At 51.0% G+C, this 27,276-nt stretch overlaps 1 protein-coding gene across 4 annotated transcripts in view; it reads right to left on the reverse strand.

Annotated features, from left to right (window-relative positions):
• The window catches only part of ankrd6b (ankyrin repeat domain 6b), a 334,311-nt gene that overhangs the window by 123,972 nt on the left and 183,063 nt on the right, over positions 1–27,276 (reverse strand). For 2 of the 4 annotated variants that reach the window (XM_072499765.1, XM_072499766.1), the window contains exon 3: positions 11,208–11,347. The exons of the other annotated variants lie outside the window; for them this stretch is intronic. The gene's annotated coding sequence lies outside the window, so the exon portion shown is untranslated. The remainder of the gene's footprint in view (positions 1–11,207; positions 11,348–27,276) is intronic. 4 annotated transcript variants of the gene reach the window in all.

Raw genomic sequence — 27,276 nt, forward strand, 5'->3', positions numbered from 1 at the left:
GTGGTGAGGGGAGAGCTGATCTCCATCAGGGCCCACAAGGAGCGGAGGGAGCGGGGGGAGAGGAAGAGGCTGGTGGGGGAGATGGTGAGGGTAGACAGGAGGTATGCGGAAGAACCTGAGGAAGGATTGTTGAGGAAGAGGCGCAGCCTCCAGGCCGAATTCGACCTGGTGACCACCAGGAAGGCGGAGGTGCAGTGGAGGAAGGCCCAGGGGGCGGTCTACGAGTACAGGGAAAGGCAAGCCGGATGCTGGTGCATCAGCTTCGGAAGCGGGACGCAGCTAGGGAGATCGGGGGAGTTAAGGACAGGGGAGGAAGCGTGGTGCGGAGTGGGGTTGGCATCAATGGGGTCTTCAGGGACTTCTACGACGAATTGTACCGATCCGAGCCCCCACGGGAGGAGGGAGGGATGGGCCGTTTCCTGGACCAATTGAGGTTTCCAAAGGTGGAAGAGGGACTGATGGCGGGACTGGGGGCCCTGATTGGGCTGGAGGAGCTGATCAAAGGGATAGGAAGCATGCAGGCGGGAAAGGCACCGGGGCCGGACGGTTTCCCGGTCGAGTTCTATAAAAAATATATGGACCTTTTGGGCCCGCTGTTAGTTAGGACCTTCAATGAGGCAAGGGAGGGGGGGGCTTTACCCCCGACGATGTCCCGGGCACTGATCTCCTTGATCCTGAAGCGGGACAAGGATCCCCTGCAATGTGGGTCTTACAGACCGATTTCCTTGCTAAATGTAGATGCCAAGGTGCTGGCGAAGGTCTTAGCCACGAGGATTGAGGATTGTGTGCCGCAGATCATCCATGAAGACCAGACGGGGTTTGTGAAGGGGAGACAGTTGAACGCGAATGTGCGGAGGCTTTTGAACGTTATCATGGTGCCGGCGAGGGAGGGGGAGGCGGAGATAGTGGTGGCGATGGACGCTGAGAAAGCCTTCGATAGGGTAGAGTGGGGGTACCTGTGGGAGGTGCTGAAGAGGTTCTGGTTTGGGGAGGGGTTTGTCAGGTGGGTTAGGCTGTTGTATGAGGTCCCGATGGCGAGTGTGGCCACAAATAGGAGGAGGTCAGAGTACTTTCGGTTGCACCGAGGGACGAGACAGGGGTGTCTCCTGTCCCCCCCTGCTCTTCGCACTGGCGATTGAACCCCTGGCTATGTCACTGAGAGAGTCGAGGAACTGGAGGGGGTTGGTGCAGGGTGGGGAGGAGCATAGGGTGTCGCTTTATGCGGACGACCTGCTGCTGTATGTGGCGGACCCGGTGGGAGGAATGCCAGAGGTAATGAGGATCATTAGGGAATTCGGGGACTTTTCGGGGTACAAGCTCAATATGGGGAAGAGCGAGCTGTTTGTAGTTCAGCTAGGGGACCAGGAGAGGGGGATTGGCGAGCTCTCACTAAAAAGGGCGGAGAGGAATTTCAGATATTTGGGGGTCCAGGTGGCCAGGAGCTGGGGGGCCCTGCATAGGCTTCACTTTACAAGGCTGGTGGAGCAAATGGAGGAGGAGTTCAAGAGGCGGGACGTGTTGCTGTCCCTGGTGGGTAGGGTGCAGTCAGTCAAAATGACGGTGCTCCCAAGGTTTTTGTTCCTGTTCCAGTGCCTCCCCGTGTTTATCCCAAAGGCTTTTTTCAGGCGGGTTAACAGGAGTATAATGGGGTTTGTGTGGGCGCGAGGGACTCCGAGGGTGAGAGGGTGTTCCTGGAGCGGAGTAGAGATAGGGGGGGGGCTGGCGCTGCCCAACCTCTGTGGGTACTACTGGGCCGCCAATGCGACAATGGTGCCCAAGTGGGGGATGGAGGGGGAGGGGGCTGCATGGAAGAGGCTGGAGACGGCGTCCTGTGCGGGTACGGGTCTGGGGCGCTGGCAACGGCGCCGCTGCCGCTCCCTCCAAGGAGGTATACCATGAGCCCGGTGGTGGTGGCGGCCCTCAAAATTTGGGGGCATTGGAGGCGGCATAGGGGGGGAAGTTAGGGCCTCTGCGTGGACCCCATTACGGGGGAACCACCGGTTCGCCCCAGGAAGAACAGGTGGAGGGTTTTCGGGGTGGCACAGGGCTGGCATACGAAAGTTGGGGGACCTGTTTGTGGACGGGAAGTTCGGGAGCTTGGGTGAGCTGGAGGAGAAGTGCGGGCTCCCCCCAGGGAACACCTTCAGGTACTTACAGGTAAGGGCGTTTGCCAGACGGCAGGTGGTGGAATTCCCACGGCTACTGCCACACACAGTACAGGACAGGGTGCTCTCGGGCGGGTGGGTGGGAGTGTGGAAGATCTCGGAAACTTACCAGGTGATGCAGGAGGAGGAGGAGGCCTCGGTGGTGGAGTTGAAAGGTAAGTGGGAGGAGGAGTTGGGAGAAGAGATCGAAGAGGGGACGTGGGCAGATGCCCTAGGGAGGGTGAACTCTTCCTCTTCATGCGCGAGGCTCAGCCTCATACAGTTTAAGGTGCTGCACAGGGCACACATGACCGGGACAAGGATGAGCAGGTTCTTGGGGGTGAGGACAGGTGTGTTAGGTGCTCAGGGAGCCCAGCAAATCACGCCCATATGTTCTGGGCATGCCGAGCGCTGGAGGAATTTTGGAAGGGCGTAGCGAGGACGGTGTCGAGGGTGGTAGGATCCAGGGTCAAACCGGGCTGGGGCTCGCAATATTTGGGGTGGCAGAGGAGCCGGGAGTGCAGGAGGCAAAAGAGGCCGGAATTCTGGCCTTTGCGTCCCTGGTAGCCCGGCGAAGGATTCTCCTTCAGTGGAAAGATGCAAGGCCCCCAAGCGTGGAATCCTGGATCAGCGATATGGCAGGATTCATTAAATTGGAGAGGGTGAAATTTGTCTTGAGAGGGTCGGTACAAGGGTTCTTTAGGCGGCGGCAACCGTACTTAGACTTTCTGGCAGAACGATAGACATTGGTCAATGGCAGCAGCAGCTCGGGGGGTGGGGGGGGGGGGGGGTTTACTTTATTTTTGTTTATGTTATTTACACTGGAATGGTCTGAGGGGGTGTATACACCTGTTGTCTTAAGTCGGGGTGTTAATATTAATTTATTATTTAGGTACAGGGGGGGGTGGGGGGAGGGGTTTTGGGGGTTGCTTTTTTAGATTGTGTTTTGTACTTAACCCTGTTGGGTTCTTTTTTTCTTTCTCATTTTGTTATTGATATTTTATGAAAACCTTTAATAAAAATTATTTTTTAAAAAAAGTTAGGAAAAACATGTGACGACTGAAATTTCATTTCACTTTATCTGAATGCCATTGTCAGAGTTGTCATTACTTCAGCAAGTCTGTTTGTGTGAACATGAATTTCACGGTCGTGTCTTTTGAGATTTCAGAGCTTTGTACTCTTATCTTCTCAGTTGTGTCACCACAGTCCAAATTAAAAAGTCTGTTTTCCCATGACTTGTGACAACACTAAGCAGATAACTTTCAAAAGTGACAAATTAACATTTCAGTACAATTCAATTTAAAAGTTAGCACCAGTCTTTTTGTTTCTGAAGGTGGGGAACCTGGAACCATGAACCATAACCTTCTCTTCCCTTATGAAATGGGAAAACTTGACTGTGGATAGGAAATCTTTCCCTTCTACCTTTCCGTTTTATTACTACTAGTATATTACTAATAGTACATTATTAGTTTATTACTCTTAATATTTTACTATTACTTTGTTAATTACTACTTTCTTTCTCCTTGTTACCAAAGGAGAAATTCTGCACACTCCTGCACCCGCATTCTGTCGAAATGAAAATTCTACTTTGACAGATTCTTCCCTAGAAAATGCACGATGGAACTCCTATACTCCCATTTCCTCTCAGTTTTCCCTTCCTTCTTCAGCCTTTTCCGCATCTTTGGGGGCCGAGCCCCAACATTGATGGGCTAGGCCGACGCCGGAGGGATTTCCGCCCCGCCAGCTGGTGGAAATGGTGTTTGTTGCCCCGCCAGCTGGCGCGTAAATGCGGCGCATGCGCGGGAGCGTCAGCGGCCGCTGACAGTTTCCCGGCACATGCGCGGGAGCGTCAGCGGCCGCTGACAGTTTCCCGCGCATGCGCAGCAGGGAGAGTCACTTCCACCTCCGCCATGGTGGAGGCCGTGGCGGAGGCGGAAGGGAAAGAGTGCCCCCACGGCACAGGCCCGCCCGCGGATCGGTGGGCCCCGATCGCGGGCCAGGCCACCGTGGGGGCACCCCCCGGGGTCAGATCGCCCGCGCCCCCCCCCCCCCCCCCCCCCCAAGGACCTCGGAGCCCACCCACGCCGCCTGGTTCCGCCGGTAAATACCAGCTTTGATTTACGCCGGCAGGACAGGCAATTCCTGGGCGGGACTTCGGCCCATCCGGGCCGGAGAATTGAGCGGGGGGTCCCGCCAACCGGCGAGGCCCGATTCCCGCCCCCACCCAATCTCCGGTACCGGAGACTTCGGCGGGGGTGGGGGCGGGATTCATGGTTGCCAACAACCATTCTCCGACCCGGCGGGGGGTCGGAGAATGACGCCCCTGTTCTCCAGATACAAGGCAACATACAAGGCAATATAGGCAACAGTAAATCAATGCATTCAGAAAATCCACAACTATATTTCATTCGTAAATTAGTTTTAACAAATTAACGTCATCAACAAATTAGGGGAAGGATCCTTATTGAAGTTTGTTTTTCAAAATTTAGAGTACCCAATTATTTTTTTCCAATTAAGGGGTAATTTAGCATGGCCAATCCACCTAGCCTGCACATCTTTTGGGTTGTGGGAGCGAAACCCACGCAAACACGGGGAGAATGTGCAAACTCCACATGGACAGTGACCTAGAGCTGGGATCGAACCTGGGACCTCGGCGCCATGAGGCAACAGGGCTAACCCACTGCGCCACCGTGCTACCCTCCTTTTTGAAATTTAACTCAAATGTTAACATCAAAAATTTTTGCCAAGATGCTTCAAAGAGAAAAAATTGATATAAAACAATAAGGGAAATAAGAGAGATGCCAAAATATTTTTGAGGAGGCTTTAGAGGTGGGCAAGAGAGACAGAAAGAGATATCGCAAGGCGGATAGATTGTGGTCAGGATAGAGAGTCCCTCTCATTGCCATTACCTTGGCCAGGATCTTGGCATCTACATTTAGGAGGGAAATAGGTCTATAGGACCCGCATTGTAGCGGGTCCTTTTCCTTCTTTAAGAGAAGCGATATCGTTGCTTCAGACATAGTCGGGGGCAGTTGTCCCCTTTCCTTTGCCTCATTAAAGGTCCTCGTCAATACCGGGGCGAGCAAGTCCACATATTTTCTATAGAATTCGACTGGGAATCCATCCGGTCCCGGGGCCTTTCCCGCCTGCATGCTCCTAATTCCTTTCACCACTTCTTCTACCTCGATCTGTGCTCCCAGTCCCACCCTTTCCTGCTCTTCCACCTTGGGAAATTCCAGCCGATCCAAAAAGCCCATCATTCTCTCCCTCCCATTCGGGGGTTGAGCTTCATATCATTTTTTATAAAATGTCTTGAACACTTCATTCACTCTCTCCGCTCCCCGCTCCATCTCTCCTTCCTCATCCCTCACTCCCCCTATTTCCCTCGCTGCTCCCCTTTTCCTCAATTGGTGTGCCAGCAACCTGCTCTCCTTCTCCCCATATTCGTACTGTACACCCTGTGCCTTCCTCCATTGTGCCTCTGCAGTGCCCGTAGTCAGCTAGTCAAATTCTACATGTAGCCTTTGCCTTTCCCTGTACAGTCCCTCCTCCGGTGCTTCCGCATATTGTCTGTCCACCCTCAAAAGTTCTTGCAGCAACCGCTCCCGTTCCTTACTCTCCTGCTTCCCTTTATGTGCCCTTATTGATATCAGCTCCCCTCTAACCACCGCCTTCAGCGCCTCCCAGACCACTCCCACCTGGACCTCCCCATTATCATTGAGTTCCAAGTACTTTTCAATGCACCCCCTCACCCTTAGACACACCCCCTCATCTGCCATTAGTCCCATGTCCATTCTCCAGGGTGGGCGCCCTCCTGTTTCCTCCCCTATCTCCAAGTCTACCCAGTGTGGAGCGTGATCCGAAATGGCTATAGCCGTATACTCCGTTCCCCTCACCTTCGGGATCAACGCCCTTCCCAGCACAAAAAAGTCTATTCGCGAGTAGACTTTATGGACATAGGAGAAAAACGAGAACTCCTTACTCCTAGGTCTGCTAAATCTCCACGGGTCTACACCTCCCATCTGCTCCATAAAATCTTTAAGAACCTTGGCTGCTGCCGGCCTCCTTCCAGTCCTGGACTTCGACCTATCCAGCCCTGGTTCCAACACCATATTAAAATCTCCCCCCATTATCAGCTTTCCCATCTCTAGGTCCGGAATGCGTCCTAGCATCCGCCTCATAAAATTGGCATCATCCCAGTTCGGGGCATATACGTTTACCAAAACCACCGTCTCCCCCTGTAGTTTGCCACTCACCATCACGTATCTGCCCCCGTTATCCGCCACTATAGTCTTTGCCTCGAACATTACCCGCTTCCCCACTAATATAGCCACCCCCCTGTTTTTCGCATCTAGCCCCGAATGGAACACCTGCCCCACCCATCCTTTGTGTAGCCTAACCTGGTCTATCAGTTTCAGGTGCGTTTCCTGTAACATAACCACATCTGCCTTAAGTTTCTTAAGGTGTGCGAGTACCCGTGCCCTCTTTATCGGCCCGTTCAGCCCTCTCACGTTCCACGTGATCAGCCGGGTTGGGGGGCTTCCTACCCCCCCCCCCCCCCCCCCCCTTGTCGATTAGCCATCCCCTTTTTCCAGCTCCTCACCCGGTTCCCACGCAGCTGTATCTCCCCCAGGCGGTGCCCCCCCGCCCATTCCCTCCCATACCAGCTCCTCTCCCAGCAGCAGCAACCCAGTAATTCCCCCCTCCCACCTCCCCCCGCTAGATCCCCCGCTAGTGTAATTACTCCCCCCATGTTGCTCCCAGAAGTCAGCAAACTCTGGCTGACCTCGGCTTCCCCCCGTGACCTCGGCTCGCACCGTGCGACGCCCCCTCCTTCCTGCTTCTCTATTCCCGCCATGATTATCATAGCGCGGGAACCAAGCCCGCGCTTCTCCCTTGGCCCTGCCCCCAATGGCCAACGCCCCATCTCCTCCACCTCCCCTCCTCCCCCCATCACCACCTGTGGAAGAGAGAAAAGTTACCACATCGCAGGATTAGTACATAGAACTCCTCTTTCCCCCCTTTTTAACCCCCCTCTTCGCCCCCCACATTCGCCCCACCACTTTGTTCAAACGTTCTTTTTAATAACCCGCTCATTCCAGTTTTTCTTCCACAATAAAAGTCCACGCTTCATCCGCCGTCTCAAAGTAGTGGTGCCTTCCTCGATATGTGACCCACAGTCTTGCCAGCTGCAGCATTCCAAATTTTATCTTCTTTTTATGAAACACCGCCTTGGCCCGATTAAAGCTCGCCCTCCTTCTCGCCACCTCCGCACTCCAGTCTTGATAAACGCGGATCACCGCGTTCTCCCATTTACTGCTCCGAGTTTTCTTTGCCTATCTAAGGACCATTTCTCTATCCTTAAAACGGAGGAATCTCACCACTATGGCTCTGGGAATTTCTCCTGCTCTCGGTCCTCGCGCCATCACTCGGTATGCTCCCTCCACCTCCAACGGACCCGCCGGGGCCTCCGCTCCCATTAACGAGTGCAGCATCGTGCTCACATATGCCCCGACGTCCGCTCCCTCCACACCTTCAGGAAGACCAAGAATCCTCAGGTTGTTCCTCCTTGCATTGTTCTCCAGTGCCTCCAACCTTTCCACACATCGTTTCTGATGTGCCTCATGCATCTCCGTCTTCACCACCAGGCCCTGTATGTCGTCCTCATTCTCGGCTGCCTTTGCCTTCACGACCCGAAGCTCCCGCTCCTGGGTCTTTTGTTCCTCCTTTAGCCCTTCGATCGCCTGTAGTATCGGGGCCAACAGCTCTTTCTTCATTTCCTTTTGGAGCTCTTCCACACAGCATTTCAAGAACTCTTGTTGTTCAGGGCCCCATGTTAAACTGCCACCTTCCAACGCCATCTTGGTTTTTGCTTGCCTTCCTTGCCGCTGTTCTAAAGGATCCACTGCAATCCGGCCACTTTCTCCTCCTTTTTTCATCCGTATCCAGGGGGGATTCCCTTCTGGTTTGCCGCACAGTGTTTTTAGCCGTCAAAATTGCCGTTGGGGCTCCTATCAAGAGCCCAAAAGTCCGTTTCACTGGGAGCTGCCGAAACGTGCGACTCAGCTGGTCATCGCCGCACCCGGAAGTCGCCTATACCATTTTCAACCACATAAAATGTGTCAAGTCTATTTTTAGTGCAACCTCATTAGAGATGAATTGTACATTTAAAAAAAAATATGTTTATTAAGGCATTTATAAATAAACATCAAACAAAACCAGGATGAAAAAGATAACCAACAGATAACAAAGAGGAGAATCGACTTCCGGTGATGGCGGGCGGGAGGCGGCCGCACAATGGAGAGCCCCCGCTCGTGAATGGCAATGTCGGGGCTTTAAGCCCGGTCCCAGGGTCCGCGGAGGCGGCAGAAGAAGGGAGAAGGCACGGAGGAGGCACTGAGAAGACACAGGAGGGAAAAACACCCCAAAGAAAAATGTCGAGGGTGAGCAGAAAAACGGCCGAAAAAAAACAGCTGGCGGTCCGTCGGTGAGTGGAAAGGTCACCGCGGCGTCACCAGGAAAAATGGAGGCTGGAGCACCAGGGAAGGCCGCACTGCTTACAGCTGAAGAAATAACCAAGGTGATGGCTGCGGAATTTGAAAAGCAGTTGGCGCAGATTGCGAAATGCATGGAGACGGTGAGGAAGGAGATGAGGGAGGTTTTGAATGTGCTGGTGGAGGAGGCGGTTTCCCCGGTGAGGACGGAGGTGGCGAGCGCAGTGACGGAGGTGCGAGAGCAAGGGGAGGCGCTGAAGGAAGTGGAGGAGACGTTATTGCAGCACGGTGATCAACTTGCCTCGATGGGGAAAGAGATGCAGAAGGTGATGGATACTAACAAGGATCTGCGAGGAAAAATGAAAGACCTGGAAAATAGATCCAGGCGACAGAACTTGAGGATTGTGGGGCTGCCCGAAGGAGTTGAAGGACCGAAGCCAACTGAGTATTTTGCCGCGATGCTGGCAAAACTACTGGGGGAGGGGGAGGACCCCACCCGATATGAACTGGATCGGGCTCATCGGTCGTGGAGGCCTGTACCAAAGGCGAGTGAGCCGCCAAGGGCAGTGACTCTGTGCTTCCGTAGGTACAGGGTGAAGGAGAAGGTCCTGACCTGGGCCAAGCAGAAGCGGGTGGTGCAGTGGGCTGGAGCTGGTATACGTGTATACCAGGACTTTACGGTGGAGCTGGCAAGGAGGCGGGCTGCCTTCAACCGGGTGAAGAGGGCACTGTACATTAGCAAGGTGCGGTGCGGCATTGTATATCCAGCGAAGCTGAGGGTGACTTACAAGCTCAGGGACTTTTATTTTGGAACTGCGGAAGCAGCGGAGGAGTTTGCGAAAGCAGAAGGACTGTGGCAGAACTGACAAACTGAGGAATGGCCATGTGCCGATGTAACCTCATGACTGTTTTTTCTTCTTTTTTGTATCACTGCGCGCGGGTGTAGAGATTAAAGGAGCCAATGTGGTATATATTTGGACGAGGGAAGGGACGGGACTTTCACTCGAAATGAGAGTTCTTTGGGGTGTAGGTGGATCTGCGGGGTTTGTGTGCTAAAAGGGGATCTTTGGGCTTTCCTGGGGCCGGGCAAGTGGGAAAGGGACCCGGGCGGGGGCCTCCACGCTGGCCGGTTTGTGCCGGCCAGTGAACGGGAGTGAGGTGGGGGGGGAGGGGCTGCGGCCATCGGAGCCTGGCAGAACAGGGTCTGAGTGGTCTAGCCAGGGTGGAAAGTTGGGGGGGAAGGAACCGAGGGTGGGGGGAGGAGTTTTACAAGAGGCAGTGGACGGGAGGAGCTGGAAACCTGGGGTGGGGGTGGGGGGGGGTGGGGGGGGGGGGGGGGGGGGGGTGGGAGCTGTGTAAGATTAAGGGTGACTACGGGTAATCCCTGATTTATTTTTGTCATTTGTTTATGTAAACATGCGGGTTGAGGTTTGGGGGTTGGTGGGTAGATGGGATCGTTGTTGTTATTATGGGGACTGACATATCTTGCTGATTATTGTTTATCGTTGATGGATGTAAATGTGGGAGAAAATGTGAAAATGGAGGAGAATAAAACATTTAAAAAAAAAAAAAGAGAATCCAGCATAACTCAATAAATAGTCAATGACCTGGCTCCGCCCTCCCTACTATATCCCCCCCCCTCTCTGCCTCCACTTTTTCGAGTTAACCCTAATCCACCCCCCTCCCCCTTTTGACTTAACTGTCCTAGAAGAAGCCAATGAACGGTTTCCATCTCCAGGCGAACCCTTCCATCGACCCCCTTAAGGCAAATTTAATTTTCTCCACTCCAAGGAAATAATAATTGCTCGTCACAAGTAGGCTTCAATGAAGTTACTGTGAAAAGCCCCCAGTCACCACATTCCGGCGCCTGTTCGGGGAGGCCGGTACGGGAATTGAACCCATGCTGCTGCTTGTTCTGCATTCCAAGCCAGCTGATTAGCCCACTGTGCTAAACCAAATCAGAGAGGTTGCTCACCCATACCCCTGGTTTCGGAGGCTCCAAGTCCTTCCTCCCCAACAAGATCCGTTTCTGGGCTACCAGTGTATAATTTTAATATAATATGCAGTACTATATATTGCTCATTGGCCAAGGAGAGCTTGGTAACATTTTCAAAATTTGAGTTTCATAACCATTTTATTCATTTCCATTGACTTATAGCTCGTGCGGCATACAACAAAGTAAAACTTGAAAAGTTAGCCAACATGATTTTTTTAAAAAATCCAAAGCAACCAAACCACAGCACATGGTTCATATATTTCAGGATGAAAGATGATGGAAGTTATTGACAGAATGTGGTTAGTCAATGAAACAATTACAAAACCACAGCCATTACTCATTTTGAGTTATACGATATAGGTCTTAATCATCAGAAGTGTTGTCACAAATAGTTATTAGGCAACCTTGTGATGGAAGTGTGGCAATGGGTCTTTCGTTGAAAATCTTGAAAGATAAATGAGTTGTCATTCGGCCTCTTGCACAAGCTAGAGTATTTTCTTTTCCAGGGGTAAATTGTATATTTACAGTAGCGATTAGTTTTGAATTATAGTCCAAGTCTGTAGACAGAATTACCTCAGGGTGGGAGGACAAATCAGAACAGCACTGGAATCTTCAAGGCCAGCATTGGGATCGTCGAGTCTGGAGGTTACAACTTTGGGAGTGATGGTTTCAGCAGTATGTGGGCTAAGATTACAGAGGCGGAGGTCGGATACCTATGTGTAAAGTGAAATTGAGGGTCAGTAAGTACTGCAATGACAAACAGGTTTCCCAAGTTCTGAAAATTCTAGTTCAGCCTGAGACAGTAGCTAGGGGAAAAGATGGAATTGGAGGCAAGGGTTGGTGGCAGCAATCAAAAATGATCAGCCCAATGTCTGGAGGAAACTGACTCATCTAAGATTGGGTATCGGATAAGCAGTCTGACAATACAAGAGGTGTCAGAGGTGGTGTGGTTAGGGTTTACCAGCACATGTATGGATGATATGGTTCAGGTAGATGACCTGAGATAGATAATAAGTAAAGTAGATGATGAATAGGAAGTCAATCACAGGTTAACAGCCTTTAGAGCTGCAAACAGTGTGATGTCGGAAAGAAAATCCACTATGATTACTATGATTGGGTAAAAATGGAACTAGTGACAGCACTGAGGAGAGATTTAGAGAAGTGTGATTAACTATGTTAAAGGTGATGTGGAGAAAAGGTAGTGGAGAAGAGAAACAAAGAGTCTTCTTTGCTTCCAGGATGCTTATCGATAAAGAACAAAGGAGTCCAATAATGTTTGATGTGACCCAGGCAAATTTGGTTAAACCACTTGTACACCTCTATTCTTTCACGGGATGTGAGCGGCGCTGGCTAGGCCGGGATTCATTCCCAATCCAAAAGTTCCCTCGACAAGCTGGTGGTGAGTGCCTTCTTGGACTACTGCTGTCCATGTGGTATAGGTACACCCACGGTGCTGTTAGGAAGGGAGTTCCAGTATTTTGACCCAGTGACAGCGGTGGAACAACCAAATCAGGATGATGTGACTTGGAAAAGAACATGCAGGTGGTGATGTACCCATCCATCTGCTGCCCTTGTCCTTCGAGGCAGGAGATGGTGCAGGTTTGGAAGGTACACTCGAAGGAGACTTGGTGAACGGCTGCAGTGCATCTTGTTGATGGTACGTACTGCTGCCACAGTTTGTCGGTGGTGGTGGGAGCAAATGTTTGTAGATGGAGAGCACATCAAGCTGGCTGCTTTGTCCTGGATAGCATCAAGTTTCTCAAGTATTATTGGAGCTGCACTCATCCAGGCAAGTGAGGAGTTTTCCATTCCATTCCTCACTTGTGCCTTGTAGATGGTGGACAGGCTTTGAGATATCAAGAGGTGAGTTATTTTCACAGAATTCCCAGCCTCTGACCTGCTCCTGTAGCTACAGTATTTATATGGCTCGTCCAGTTCAGTTTCTGATCAATGGCAACCCACAGGATGTTGATAGTGGAGGAGTCACTGAATGCAATGTCATTAACTATCAAAGGGCAATGGTTAGATCCTCTCTTGTTGGAGATGGTCTTTGCCTGGCATTTGTGTGGCACAAATGTTATTTATCAGACTAATCCTGAAAGGTGTCTGGGTGTTGCTGCATATGGGCATGGACTGCTTCAATATCTAAGGAGTTGGACTGGTGCTGAACATTGTGCAATCATTAGTGAACATCCCCACTTATGCTCTTATGGTGAAGGGAAGGTCATTGATGAAGCAGCTGAAGATGATTGGGTTGAGGACACTATCCTGAGGAACTCCTGCAGTGATGTCGTGGAGCTGAGATCACTGACCTCCAACCACCACAACTATCTTCCTTTGTGTCAGGTATGACTCTCACCACCAGAGAATTTTCCCGCTGATTCCCATTGACTTCAGTTTTGCTACGGCTCCTAGAATCCTCATTCAGTCAAATGTTGCCTTGGTGTCAAAGGCAGTCAATCTAACCTCACCTCTTGAGTTCAGCTCTCATTTCCATGTTTGGACCTCATTACATTCTTGGTTAGGAGTTGAGTGACCCTCGCAGAACCCAAACAAAGAATTGATGAGTAGGCTATTGCTGAGTAATTGCTTGATAGCACAGTTGATGACCCTTTCTATCACTTTACTGATTGATGGTCAAGAATCGACTAAAGGGGCAACAGTGCCACCTGGTCACATTGGCAGTGCCAGGCAGGCAGTGCCAAGGTGGCACCAGCAGTGCCAGTACTACCCTGGGAAACCACTACCAGTGCCATTCTGTCTGGTCTCCATTTGTGGAGACCAACACTGAACGGCACTCGCCTGAGAAATCCAAGACAAGGGATTTAGATCCCACGCCTTGGCGAGATCGTGGGAGTCAATATAAGAGTGGGACTAGCTGTCTCGCTTAATATGCAGGTTTGCTAAATGTGATCCTGCCCACAATCGGGATCACATTGCGACGTCTCACACGATCGCATTAGAGCTCGCGAGGAATGGCGAGTCGGGTAGATCCCGGAAGAGGGATCTGCCAGCATCGGCCAGTTGCGTTGCGCCGCGCTGCCTTTTGGGCATAACGCAGCGGGTAGATCTCACTTACCGTCTTAAGTTTCAGCTTTTATGCATGACTTAGTACTAATATATGGTAACCCCTGGCCACCCCACACCAGTTCCCCCAACCCTTGCAGAACCACCCCCTTTCCCGCCCCCCCGGCCAGCAGCATGGATGCCGGCCGAGTGTGGCAGCACTGGACATAGTCCGCAGCCGCCACGCCAGGTTCACGATTTATGTGAGCACACGTGTCCCGTGCCATCGGGAACTTGGCCCATCAGGGGAGGAGTATCGCGAGTGGGCTGGCCGATGAGGCACCAATGGCATTGCGACTGCGCGTGGCATGCGTCCCGATGATACCGGTTTGGAGGGGGCGGAGAATCGCAACCCGGCGTCAAACTGGCGCAGCCCCGATTCCGGCATCGGAATTGATTCTCTGCCCAATCACCAATTATGATTTTGGCGTTGGGCAACGGAGAATCCCGCCCATTGTTCTGCGTGCAGCTATAACATTGTTCTTCTGGGAAAATCAGGTCCAACTTACAATATTTAGACTTAAGAAACAATTTTCAGGAATAGTGCATAAGTCAGAGGACTGCCTGTACTGTACCTTGCATGTTTCTACTCCCAAAGTGCGGTACTAAAATGGTGCTGGGGTCTGCTCAACACAATAGACTTCCTGACTGGAGAGGTTACAGTCTACTCACCCACTCCCTCAGACCAACATCATTCAGGCTCATTTTTATTTGCAGTTTTGCCTATGGGTATCCGCATCACAGAGAAAGTAGGAGTCAGAAGAAGATTGTTTACAACCAATATGCTCCTGAGACGACCCTGGGCATATGAAGAGAGCATCTTCCCAAGGTATGTCTATTTTTCAGCTGGGCTCACAGAGAACGATGTTGACGTGGAGAATTGTGATCTCCTTTGTTTTGGCAGCATGCTGACAAGCTGTGCCTAAGGCCTGGCAGCTGGAGGGGGAGGGGAGGGGGCTTTCCCTTTTCCTATCCTCCCCCCTCACCATTGAACTTCCCCCAGTCACCCTCGCTGAGAGCACCTCTTCCATGGACTCCGCTTAGGTTCTTGCAGGCCTTGGCTGCGGCTCAAGTACCAGCTGCGGTTCAAGTGGCAGCTGCATACTTTTCCAGACTGTATACGCTGGACTTAATTTATTCTCCTCACAACTGGTGTTTGTGCGTGTGGGGTCCCTCCAGTTGTGATGTGCTTCAGTTCTTTGGGCTGCTTGTTGCACTTTGCTATTTTCTGCCAATCTGAGTGAAGAAGAGAGCTGACTCTGGGCGGGAGCAATCATAAGACGAATAGGCTGCTTCACTGCATGGTTCCAGTGCTTAGTTTACAAACTCTACTTTTTTCAAGATGCCATTCCTGCTGCCAGTTTCCACAAATCACAAAGTTGAAGGAGGCGGAAAGCTTTCCTGGTTTTCCACAAGAGTTACTTGCCACTGATTTGCTTGCCACAAACCTGGCATCTGCCCTGGGCTGTGAAGAGCTGTGGGATTTCCCGAGTTTGGTATAAATGTACGACTTTCGTCCCGTCCTCCACAGCCTCCATTTACAAAGCTGGAAAGCAATGCAGTAAATAAAGTAGCATGCACAGAATCTGATCACATCTCTCAGGAACGCTCCAAAACAATGCAGAAACTATTAACCACTTTGAAACACTCTTATTATGTAAACATTACTATACAACTGTCAAAATAATGCTGATGCTCTTCTCTGGAGGGATAGATGAAAAGTGTTTAAACGCTGCAAGCAGATTGTTGAGAAATCCTTGAACTTTACAAGATGTGCTTCATCCTTTACTCTTATCTTGCAGAAGTGCAATCCATGTAACCGTCTATTCCACTAATCCAACAGAGCGATGACTAACACATTTTCCTGCATGTTACTACAAGTCTACTAACTAACTAGGTATCTGTTTGGCTGCACAGAATTCTGCCCGCCAGATCCAGAAATGCAAATTAAACAAGATCTTTTGAAATTCTGGCCTCCACCATGGGGAACCGTCCCAGTAGAGCACTCATGCCAAGCTGGCACATGGATTCATGCCAGTTTCTTTCTGAATGCTGAGGTAGGGAGGTCAGTTTAGCTGCACAATGCTGGGAGCTTCCCTGCATATCAGCTTCAGAAATTCTTTTCAGCACCTGTGCACTCCCATTTGGAGCTCCTAGATTCAGGCACAGCACTTATTCCCATGATGAAGAATTGTACATATTACAGATAGAACCTATTCTGTGCCAATCCACATTATGCAAAGAACAAAGAACAATACAGCACAGGAACAGGCCCTTCGGCCCTCCAAGCCTGTACCGGCTATGGTACCTGTCTAAATTAAAACCGTCTGCACTTACAGAGTCTGTATCATTCCATTCCAACCCTATTCATATATTTATCTAGATGCCCTTAAATGCCGTTATCGTACCTGCTCCCACCACCTCCCCAGGCAGTGCTTTTCATATATTTACCACCCTCGGTGTAAAAAACTTGCCTCGCACAACTGTTCTAAACTTTTCCCCATGCACTTTAAACCTATGTCCCCTACTACTTGACTCTCCGACCCTAGGAAAGAGCATCTGACTACCCACTCTGCCCATGCCACTCATATTCCTGTAGACCTCTATCAGGTCGCCTCTCAACCTCCGTCGTTCCAGTGAGAACAAACCGAGTTTATCCAACCTCTCCTCATAGCTAATGCCCTCCAGCCCAGGCAACATCCTGGTAAACCGCTTCTGTACCCTCTCCAAAGCATCCACGTCTTTCTGGTAGTGTGGCGACCAGAATTGTGCGCAATATTCCAAATGAAGCCGAACTAGGGCCGGCTTATGGGCGAACTTATTGAGCTGTTCAAAATCAAAAAAGGCAAGATATCGAGTGAGGGCCAGTGTACAAAGCTGTGTAAATATATCATTTTGCCATGTATATATCTTGCTCTGCGCGATTTCTTGTTTTTTTTTGTTACGGGGGGGGGTTATTGGTTGTAAGGGAGAAAATGTGTGTTAAAAAACTTTAATAAATATTTTTTTTTTTTTTAAAGAAAAAGGCAAGATATTCATCAAAGGGGTAACTTATCCCCTTGTGAGGTTAAATTGATAATAGTGTGAAATCGGAACTTCAACTGGCCTTGAACGCACAAATGTCTGGTTTAACTGCAGTGGGTTTAACGGTGGTCTGAGTAACCCACCCCTGGAGAGGGCTAGTGATAATCAGATTTAAATGATTCTGCATACCTCAGATTTTGAAGTTGAAAACCGGTGTGTCACATCTCAGGAATCCTGTCAGCTGAAGGCAGCAGAAGTGGCCAGACCCAATAAGTGTGTGCTTTTCCAGCACTGCTTGTGGGCTTGGAGAGAAGGTGTGCTTCTGTCCAGCTTCTAGCAAATCTGTGACTATGATCTCTCCCTCCAAAACAAACATTTTTCCCCTCCATGATCTCAAATCTTCTTCTGCGATCTTCAGGCCCCCTCTTGGCTCGCCCCACCCGCAGTGATATCTCGCCTCTTCACAATATTTTTCTCCCTCCACAATCTTTCAACATCCTTTAATCATCAGAAACACCCTCACCTCCACACTCCCAGGCTTCTCCCCCATCCCACGATCCCTCGCTGCTGCATTCTGAACCATCCCAATACCAATGGGAGGCACAGTAGCTAGCACTGCTGCCTCACAGTTCCAGGGACGCGGGGTCTATTCTGGCCCCGGGTGACTGTGTGGAGTTTGCACTTTCTCCCCGTGCCTGCGTGGGTTTCCTCCGGGTGCTCCGGTTTCCTTCCATAGTCCAAAGATGTGCAAGTTAGGAGGATTGGCCATGCTAAATTGCCCTGAGTGTCCAAAAAGGTTAGGTGGGGTTACTGGGTTATGGGGATAGGTTGGAGGTGTGGGCTTATGTAGGGTGCTCCTTCAAAGGGCCGGTGCAGACTCGATGGACTGAATGGACTCCTTCAGCACTGTAAATTCTATGATTCTATAATTCTATGAAGATGCAATAGGCAATTTAGGGGTTAAACAGGGAAAAGATTGCTAGCAGCAGAGTCAGAGGGACACGTCTACAGCCTGAGTTACCATGTCCCATTCGGACCTAGTAATCCCATTCAGACCAAGTAGGCTTCAATGAAGTTACTGTGAAAAGCCCCTAGTTGCCACATTCTCCGCCTGTTCGTGAGGCCGGTACGGGGATTGAACCCGCGCTGCTGGCCTTGTTCTGCATTACAAGCCAGCTGTTTAGCCCACTGTGCTAAACCAGCCCCTAATGTCATTAGTGGGAATACAGAATGTCTTGGTTAAGCCAGGATGACCCACTCAAGATCCAAGATAATTCAGGACAAATTTTGACCAAACCATTAGCCCATCAGAGAGTCTGATGACATATTTGTCCATCAATGGAAGTTTAGTTGCATATGAATGCCATAGCTTTATTGTTCTGTAAAAACGGGAGTGGGAAACCAGACAGCTCAGATAACTATAATGGATTCAAGTCTGGCCACCTCAGGGGAAAACCTTTGTTAAAGGGGCTGGTTGGAGCTTAGAGCGAGAGCGATATCGGTTAAAAAAACCTATTACGTATGAGGTCCTACGAGCTGAATTTAGGGCGTTAGGAGTTAAACTAAAAAGCAGGACCTCAAAGGTAGGAATCTCAGGATCGCTACCAGTGCCACATGCTAGTCAGAGTAGGAATGGCAGGATAACTAAGCTGAATACATGGCTTGAGGGATGGTGCAAGAGGGAGGGATTTAAATTCCTGGTTCTGGGGGAGGTGGGACAGTACACACCGGACAGTCTGCACCTGGGCAGGACCGAGACCAATGACGTAGGGGGAGTGTTTGCTAGTGCTGTTGAGGAGGGTTTAAACTAATGTGGCAGGGGGATGGGAACTGATGCAGGAAGTCAGAGGCAAGTAAGGCGGGGAAAGAACAAAAGGCAGTAAGGGGAAAAGTGGAAGGCAGATTAATTGATTCATTCTCACATGTACTAAAGTACAGTGAAAAGTATTTTTCTGCGGCCAAAGGAAAGTAAACAGTAGAGAAAAAGAATAATCGACAAATAGTGACGGTTACAGTCCGGAACAAGGGCCAAACAAAGCAAATACATGAGCAAGCGCAGCATAGGGTATCGTGAATAGTGTTCTTACAGGGAACAGATCAGTTCGAGGGAGAGTCGTTGAGGAGTCTTGTAGCTGTGGGGCAGAAGCTGTTCCTATGTCTGGATGTGCAGGTCTTCAGACTTTTATATCTTCTACCTGATGGAAGGGTCTGGAAGAGGGCAAAGCCTGGGTGTGAGGGGTCTCTGACAATGCTATCTGCCTTCCTGAGGCAGCGGGAGGTGTATACAGAATCAATGGGAAGGTGGAAAGCTTGTGTGATGCATTGGGCTGAGTTCACCACACTCTGCAGTTTCTTGTGATCTTGGGCTGAGCAGTTGCCATACCAGGCTGTGATGCAGCCGGATAGGATGCTCTCTATGGCACATCTGTAGAGGTTTGTGAGAGCCGATGCAGACATGCCAAAATTTCTTTAGCTTCCGCAGGAAGTAGAGACGTTGTTGGGCTTTCTTGACTGTTGCATCAATGCGAGTGGACCAGGACAGACTGTTGGTGATGGTGACCCCCAGGAACTTAAAGCTATCAACCATCTCGACAAATCTGTTGGAATTCTTTGAAGAGGTAACCAATACAGTCGACAAGGGGGAGCCAGTCGATGTGGTATATTTGGACTTTCAGAAGGCGTTTGACAAAGTCCTGCATAAGAGATTATTGTGCAAAATTAAAGCTCATAGGATTGGGGGAAATGTAGTGAGGTGGATAGAAAACTGGTTGGCAGAGATGAAACAAAGAGTAGGGATTAATGGGTCCTTTTCAAATTGGCAGGCAGTAACCAGTGGGGTACCACAGGGATCGGTGCTGTGACCTCAGCTATTCTTAATATATAGTAATGATTTGGATGAGGGAACAAAATGTAACATCTCAAAGTTTGCAGATGATACCAAATTAGGTGGGAGGGTGAATTGTGCCGAGGATGCAGGGATCCGACAGCAAGATCTGGACAGGTTGGGCGAGTGGGCAAACCAATGGCAATGCAGTATAATTTGGATAAGTGTGAGGTTATTCATTTTGGATGCAAAAACAGGAAGGCAGATTACTACTGGAATGGTTGTAAATTGGGAGAGGGGAGTGTGCAGCGGGACCTGGGTGTCCTTGTGCACCATTCGCTGAAGGTAAGCATGCAGGTGCAGCAGGCGGTAAAGGAGGTTAATGGCCTTCATTGCGAGATGTTTCAAGTATAGAATCAGGGATGTGTTGCTGCAATTATACAAGGCCTTGGTGAGGCCACACTTGGAGTATTGTGTGCCGTTTTGGTCTCCTTCTCTGAGGAAGGATGTTCTTGCTCTCGAGGGAGTGCAGCGAAGGTTTACCAGACTGATTCCAGGGATAGCGGGACTGTCATATGAGGAGAGATTCACGAGGTTGGGATTGTTCTCGCTGGAGTTCAGAAGAATGAGGGGGGATCTCATAGAGACTTATAAAATTCTAACAGGACTAGACAGGGTAGATGCAGGGAAGATGTTACCAATGATAGGCGTGTCCAGAACCAGAGGTCACAGCCTGAGGATTCATGTTAAACCATTTCGGACAGAGATAAGGAGACACTTCTTCCCACAAAGAGTGGTGAGCCTGTGGAATTCATTACCACAGGAAATAGTTGATGCTAAAACTTTGAATATATTCAAGAGGTGGTTGGATATAGCACTTGGGGAGAATGGGATCAAAGGCTATGGGGAGAAAGCAGGATTAGGCTATTGAGTTGGATGATCAGCCGTGATCATGATGAATGGCGGAGCAGGCTCGAAGGGCCAAAAGGCCCCCTCCTGTTCCTATCTTCTATGTATCTATGGATCTCCACTTCGGAGCCAAGTTTTTTTTTGGGGGGGGGGGGGGGGGGGGGGGGGGGGGTCGTGCCATGCTTCCTGAAGTCGATGATCAGTTCCTTGGTTTTGCTGAGATTTAGAGAGAGGTTGTTTTCAGTACACTATGCAACCAAGTGATCTATCTCCATTCTGTAGTCTGATTCGTCGTTGTTTGAGATACAACCCACCACAGTCGTATTATTCGCAGATTGGATTGGATTGGATTTGTTTATTGTCACGTGTACCGAGGTACAGTGAAAAGTATTTTTCTGCGAGCAGCTCAACAGATCATTAAGTACATGAGAAGAAAAGGGAAGAAAAGAAAATACATAATAGGGCAACACAACATATACAATGTAACTACATAAGCACTGGCCTCGGATGAAGCATACAGGGTGGAGTGTTAATGAAGACAGTCCATAAGAGGGTCATTTAGGAGTCTGGTGACAGTGGGGAAGTAGCTGTTTTTGAGTCTGTTTGTGCGTGTTCTCGGACTTCTGTATCTCCTGCCCGATGGAAGAAGTTGGAAGAGTGAGTAAGCCGGGTGGGAGGGGTCTTTGATTATGCTGCCCGCTTTCCCCAGGCAGCGGGAGGTGTAGATGGAGTCAATGGATGGGAGGCAGGTTCGTGTGATGGACTGGGCGGTGTTCACGACTCTCTGAAGTTTCTTGCGGTCCTGGGCCGAGCAGTTGCCATACCAGGCTGTGATGCAGCTCGATAGGATGCTTTCTATGGTGCATCTGTAAAAGTTGATAAGAGTCAATGTGGACATGCCGAATTTCCTTAGTTTCCTGAGGAAGTATAGGCGCTGTTGTGCTTTCTTGGTGGTCGCGTCGACGTGGGTGGACTAGGACAGAATTTTGGAGATGTGCACCCCTAGGAATTTGAAACTGCTAACCATCTCCACCTCGGCCCTGTTGATGCTGACAGGGGTGTGTACAGTACTTTGCTTCCTGAAGTCAATTACCAGCTCTTTAGTTTTGCTGGCATTGAGGGCGAGATTGTTGTCGCTACACCACTCCACTAGGTTTTCTATCTCCCTCCTGTATTCGGACTCATCGTTATTCGAGATCCGGCCCACTGTGGTCGTATCATCAGCAAACTTGTAGATGGAGTTGGAACCAAGTTTTGCCACACAGTCATGTGTGTACAGGGAGTAGAGTAGGGGGCTAAGTACGCAGCCTTGCGGGGTGCCGGTGTTGAGGACTATTGTGGAGGAGGTGTTGTTGTTCATTCTTACTGATTGTGGTCTGTTGGTCAGAAAATCGAGGATCCAGTTGCAGAGTGGGGAGCAAAGTCCTAGGTTTTGGAGTTTGATATGAGCTTGGCTGGGATTATGGTGTTGAAGGTGGAGCCGTAATCAATAAATAGGAGTCTAATGTAGGAGTCCTTGTTTTCGAGATGCTCTAGGGATGAGTGTAGGGCCAGGGAAATGGTGTCTGATGTGGACCGGTTGCAGAGGTATGTGAATTGCAGTGGATCAAGGCATTCTGGGAGTATGGAGGTGTTGCGCTTCATGATCAATCATAGATCAATTGAAGTTCAATCTTGCCACACAGTCGTGTGTGTATAGGGTGTACAGTAGAGGACTAAGCACACATCCTTGCGGGGCCCGGTGTTGAGGACTCTTGTGGAAGAGGAGCAGTTGCCTATCCTGACAGATGGTGGTCTGTTGGTGAGGAAGTCGAGGATCCTGCTGCACAGGTAGGGGTCAAGTCCAAGATCGCAGAGTTTGGTTATTAGTCTTGTCGGGATAATGGTGTTGAAGGCGGAGCTGCAATCTATGAACAGCATTCTGACGTAGGTGTCCTTGTTGTCGAGGTGTTCGAGTGTTGTTTCTAGGGCCAGGAAGATAGCATCTGCTGTGGACCAGTTGCGGCGATAGGCGAACTGCAATGGATCGAGACCATCTAAGAGGCTGATGTTGATCCGTCTCATGACTAGCCGCTCAATGCATTTCATAATAACAGATAACAGGGCCACCGGACGGTAGTCGTTGAGGCACGCTACCTTGTTCTTCTTTGACTATAGGAGTAGGGATGTCACACCTTGAAAAGTTTACACAGTTTTGGTCTCCAATTTAAGAAAGGACATTCTTGCTATTGAGGGGGTTCAGCAAAGGTTCACAAAATTAACTCCCGGGATGGCAGGACTGACATACGAGAAAGACTAGATCGACTGGGCTTGTACTCACTGACGTTTAGAAGAACGAGAGGGGAACTCATAGAAACAGATAAAATCCTGATGGGACAGGACAGGCTAGATGCAAGAAGACTGTTCCCAATGTTGGGGACATACAGAACTAGGGATCACAGGCAAGGAATAAGGAGTGAGCCATTCAGGACTGAGATGAGGAAGAACTTCTTTCAGAGAGTTGTGAACTTGGGGAATTCTCTACCACAGAAAGCTGTTGGGGCCAGTTTGTTGGAAATACTCAAGAGGGAGCTGGACATGGCCCTTGCAGCTAAAGGGATCAAGGGGTATGGAGAGAAAGCGGGAGTGGGATACTGAATTTGCATGATCAGCCATGATCATATTGAATGGTGGTGCAGGCTCGAAGGGCCGAATGGCCTACTCCTGCACCTATTTTCTATGTTTCTCTATTTCTATCTGCGAGATGATGGTACAATTATTCCCTTTAATGTGTTCGAAACCTTCAAAAGACTTCCGGTTGCGGCGATGCGGAGCTAAGCCGCACATTTCGGCGGCTCCCGCTAGAACGGACTTTTGGGCTCTCCAGAGGAGCCCCAACAGAAATTTTTCGACGACTTCCCGTGTGGGAAGGTGAGAGCAAGGTCCCCCTTCCATAGTGTCTGGAGGGGACCAGAAGTGGAGCAGGGAAAAAAGCGGTTTGGAGCAGCGAAAGAAACGGGGGAGAAAAAACAAGATGGCGGAGGGCGGAGATCGAGCAGCATGGGGGCTGGAGCAGCAGGAGTTTCTCAGGCGCTGCGTGGAGGAGCTGAAAAAAAAGAGGTGCTGGCGCCACTGCTGATGGCGATCGAGGGGCTGAAGGAGACCCAGAAGGCCCAAGGGGTAGAGATCCGAGAGGTGTGGGAAAAAGCCACCGAGAACGAGGACGAGATCTTGGGCCTGGCGGTGAAGATGGAGGCGCACGAGGCGCTGCACAAGAGGTGGGCCGAAAGATTTGAGGACCTGGAGAACAGGTCGAGGAGGAAGAATCTTTGGATTCTGGGTCTCCCTGAAGGGGTGGAGGGGGCCGATGCCGGGGCGTATGTGAGCACGATGCTCCATTCGCTGATGGGTGTGGAGGGAGTCCCCTGGAGCTAGATGGGGCTCACCGGGTCCTGGCGAGGAGACCCAAAGCCAATGAGCCACCAAGGGCGATAGTGGTGAGGTTTCATCGTTTCGTGGATACAGAGTGTGTCTTGAGATGGGCCAAGAAGGAGCGGAGCAGTAGATGGGAGAATGCGGTGATCCGAATCTACCAGGACTGGAGTGCGGAGGTGGCAAAGAAGAGAGCTGGTTTTAATCGGGCCAAGGCGGTGCTGCATAGGAAGAGGGTGAGATTCGGAATGCTGCAGCCAGCGCGACTGTGGGTCACATTTCAGGATCGACACCACTACTTTGAAACGCCTGAAGAGGCTTGGACTTTTATCCAAACTGAAAAATTGGACTCAAACTGAGGGTCTGTGGCTGTGGGGGGGATGTCGATTGTATACAGGGTTTTAACTATGCGTAAGGAATGTTCCACGGGTGGGGCGATGGATGGGGATGGGGGAAGAGATTTGATGGAGAGGCTGTGTGGAATGTGGGCGCCGGTGCTGGAGGGAGGGGAGGCCCGGGGATGGGGGAATTGGGGTAAGGCCGCAACAGGAGCTGCGCCACAGGGGGCGGGGCTGGCTCAGGAAAGCACGGAGGGGTGGGGGGTGGAGGAGCGCAAGGAGGAGGGGGGATTTCCACACGGGGGGGGGGGGTCAACGGGGGAAGCCGGGGTCAGCTGACTTACGGAAGTGTTATGGGGGTAGCAAAAGAGCGAGATTTGGATCTAGTGGGGGGAGGGGCGGGGGAAATAGGGTTGCTGCTGCATTGGCCGAGGGGGAACTGAAAACGGAAGAGGTGGTCGGGGCGGGGGTTCTCCGTCTGGGGGACTGGAGGGTGCGGGAGGCGCGGGCACGGGACTGGCCTAAAACAGGAGATGGCTAGTCGGCAGGGGCGGGGGGGTGGGAAGCCCCCCCAATCCGGCTGATAACGTGGAATGTGAGGGGCCTGAATGGGCCGGTTAAGAGGGCCCGAGTGTTTGCGCACTTAAAGGGACTGAAGGCAGACGTGGTCATGCTTCAGGAGACACATTTGAAGGTGGCAGACCAGGTCAGGTTAAGAAAGGGATGGGTAGGACAGGTATTCCATTCGGGGCTGGATGCGAAGAATAGAGGGGTGGCAATATTGGTGGGGAAGCGGGTGTCGTTTGAGGCCAAGAATATTGTAGTGGACAATGGAGGTCGATACGTGATGGTGAGCGGTAGGTTGCAGGGGAAGTGGGTGGTATTGGTAAATATATACGCCCCGAACTGGGTCGATGCTGGATTTATGAAGCGTATGTTGGGATGCATTCCGGACCTGGAGGTAGGAAGCTTGATAATGGGGGGGGGGGATTTTAACACGGTGTTGGACCCAGCAATAGATCGTTCCAGATCTAGGACCGGAAAGAGGCCGGCTGTGGCCAAGGCGCTTAGGGGGTTTATGGACCAGATGGGGGGAGTGGATCCGTGGAGATTTACCAGGCCTTTGGCCAGAGAATTTTCTTTTTTCTCCCACATACACAAAGCCTACTCCCGGATTGATTTTTTTGTTCTGATCAGGGCGCTGATCCCGAAAGTGGAGGGAACGGAGTATTCGGCCATAGCCATCTCAGACCACGCCCCGCACTGGGTGGAACTGGAGTTGGGAGAGGAGAGGGACCAACGTCCGTTGTGGCGTTTGGATGTGGGATTACTGGCAGATGAGGTGGTGTGCGGGAGGGTACAGGGGTGCATTGAAAGGTATTTGGAGGCCAACGACAACGGGGAGGTGCAGGTGGGGGTAGTATGGGAGGCGCTGAAGGCGGTGGTCAGGGGAGAGTTAATCTCCATCAGGGCTCACAGGGAGAAGAGAGAGGGCAGGGAAAGGGAGAGGTTAGTGGGGGAGATTTTAAGGATGGACAGGAGATATGCAGAGGCCCCTGAAGAGGGACTACTTAGGGAAAGACAAAGTCTCCAGACGGAGTTCGACCTATTGACCACAGGGAAGGCAGAGGCACAGGGGGCGACGTATGAGTATGGGGAGAAGGCGAGCCGGATGCTGGCACATCAGCTCCGTAAGAGGATGGCAGCGAGGGAGATAGGTGGAGTCAAGGATGGAAGGGGAACTACGGTGCGGAGTGCGGTGAAAGTAAATGAGGCATTTAAGGCCTTTTATGAGGAGCTGTACAGATCCCAGCCCCCAGCGGGGGAAGAGGGGATGCGACGATTTTTGGACCAACTGAAGTTCCCGAGGGTGGAGGAGCAGGAGGTGGCTGGTTTGGGGGCGCCAATTGGGTTGGAGGAGCTGATTAAAGGACTGGGGAGCATGCAGGCGGGGAAGGCCCCGGGACCAGATGGGTTCCCGGTTCAGTTCTACAGGAAGTACTTAGACCTGTTAGCCCCGTTGCTGGTGAGGACTTTCAATGAGACAAGGGAGGGGGGGACCTTGCCCCCGACAATGTCTGAGGCGATGATCTCTTTGATCCTGAAGCGGGACAAGGACCCACAGCAATGTGGGTCGTATAAGCCGATTTCGCTCCTTTACGTGGATGCTAAGTTGCTGGCAAAAGTGCTGGCCACGAGGATCGAGGACTGTGTCCCGGGGGTGTGAATCGCTTCACGAGGACCAGACGGGATTTGTAAAGGGCAGGCAGCTAAACACCAATGTGCGGAGGCTCCTAAACGTGATAATGATACCATCGGTGGAGGGAGAGGCGGAGATAGTGGCATATGGACGCGGAGAAGGCCTTTGACCGAGTAGAGTGGGAGTATCTCTGGGAAGTGTTGCGGAGATTTGGGTTTGGGGAGGGGTTTATCAGTTAAGCTCCTATATAGAGCCCCGGTGGCGAGTGTGGTTACGAATCGGCGGAGGTCGGAGTATTTTCGGCTGTATCGAGGGACGAGGCAGGGGTGCCCCCTGTAGTTTGCATTAGCAATTGAACCTTTGGCCATGGCATTAAGGGAGTCCAGGAAATGGAGGGGGGTGGTCCGAGGGGGAGAGGAGCATCGAGTGTCGCTGTATGCAGATGACCTGTTGCTGTATGTGGCGGATCCAGTGGAGGGGATGGTGGAGGTCATGCAGATCCTAAGGGAGTTTGGGGACTTCTCGGGCTATAAGCTCAATGTAGGGAAAAGTGAGCTCTTCGTGGTGCATCCAGGGGACCAGGGAAGAGGGATAGATGACCTACCGTTGAGGAGGGCGGAAAGGAGCTTTCGGTACTTGGGGATCCAAATAGCTAGGAGTTCGGGGGCCCTGCATAAACTGAATTTGACGCGGCTGGTGGAGCAGATGGAGGAGGACTTCAAACGGTGGGACATGTTGCCACTCTCGCTAGCGGGCAGAGTGCAGTCGATTAAAATGATGGTCCTCCCGAGGTTTCTTTTTGTGTTCCAGTGCCTTCCAATTATGGTCACCAAGGCCTTTTTTAAGAGGGTAGGCAGGAGCATTATGGGT

This window comes from Scyliorhinus torazame, chromosome 4 (assembly GCF_047496885.1).
Source record: "Scyliorhinus torazame isolate Kashiwa2021f chromosome 4, sScyTor2.1, whole genome shotgun sequence".
NCBI lineage: Eukaryota > Metazoa > Chordata > Chondrichthyes > Carcharhiniformes > Scyliorhinidae > Scyliorhinus > Scyliorhinus torazame.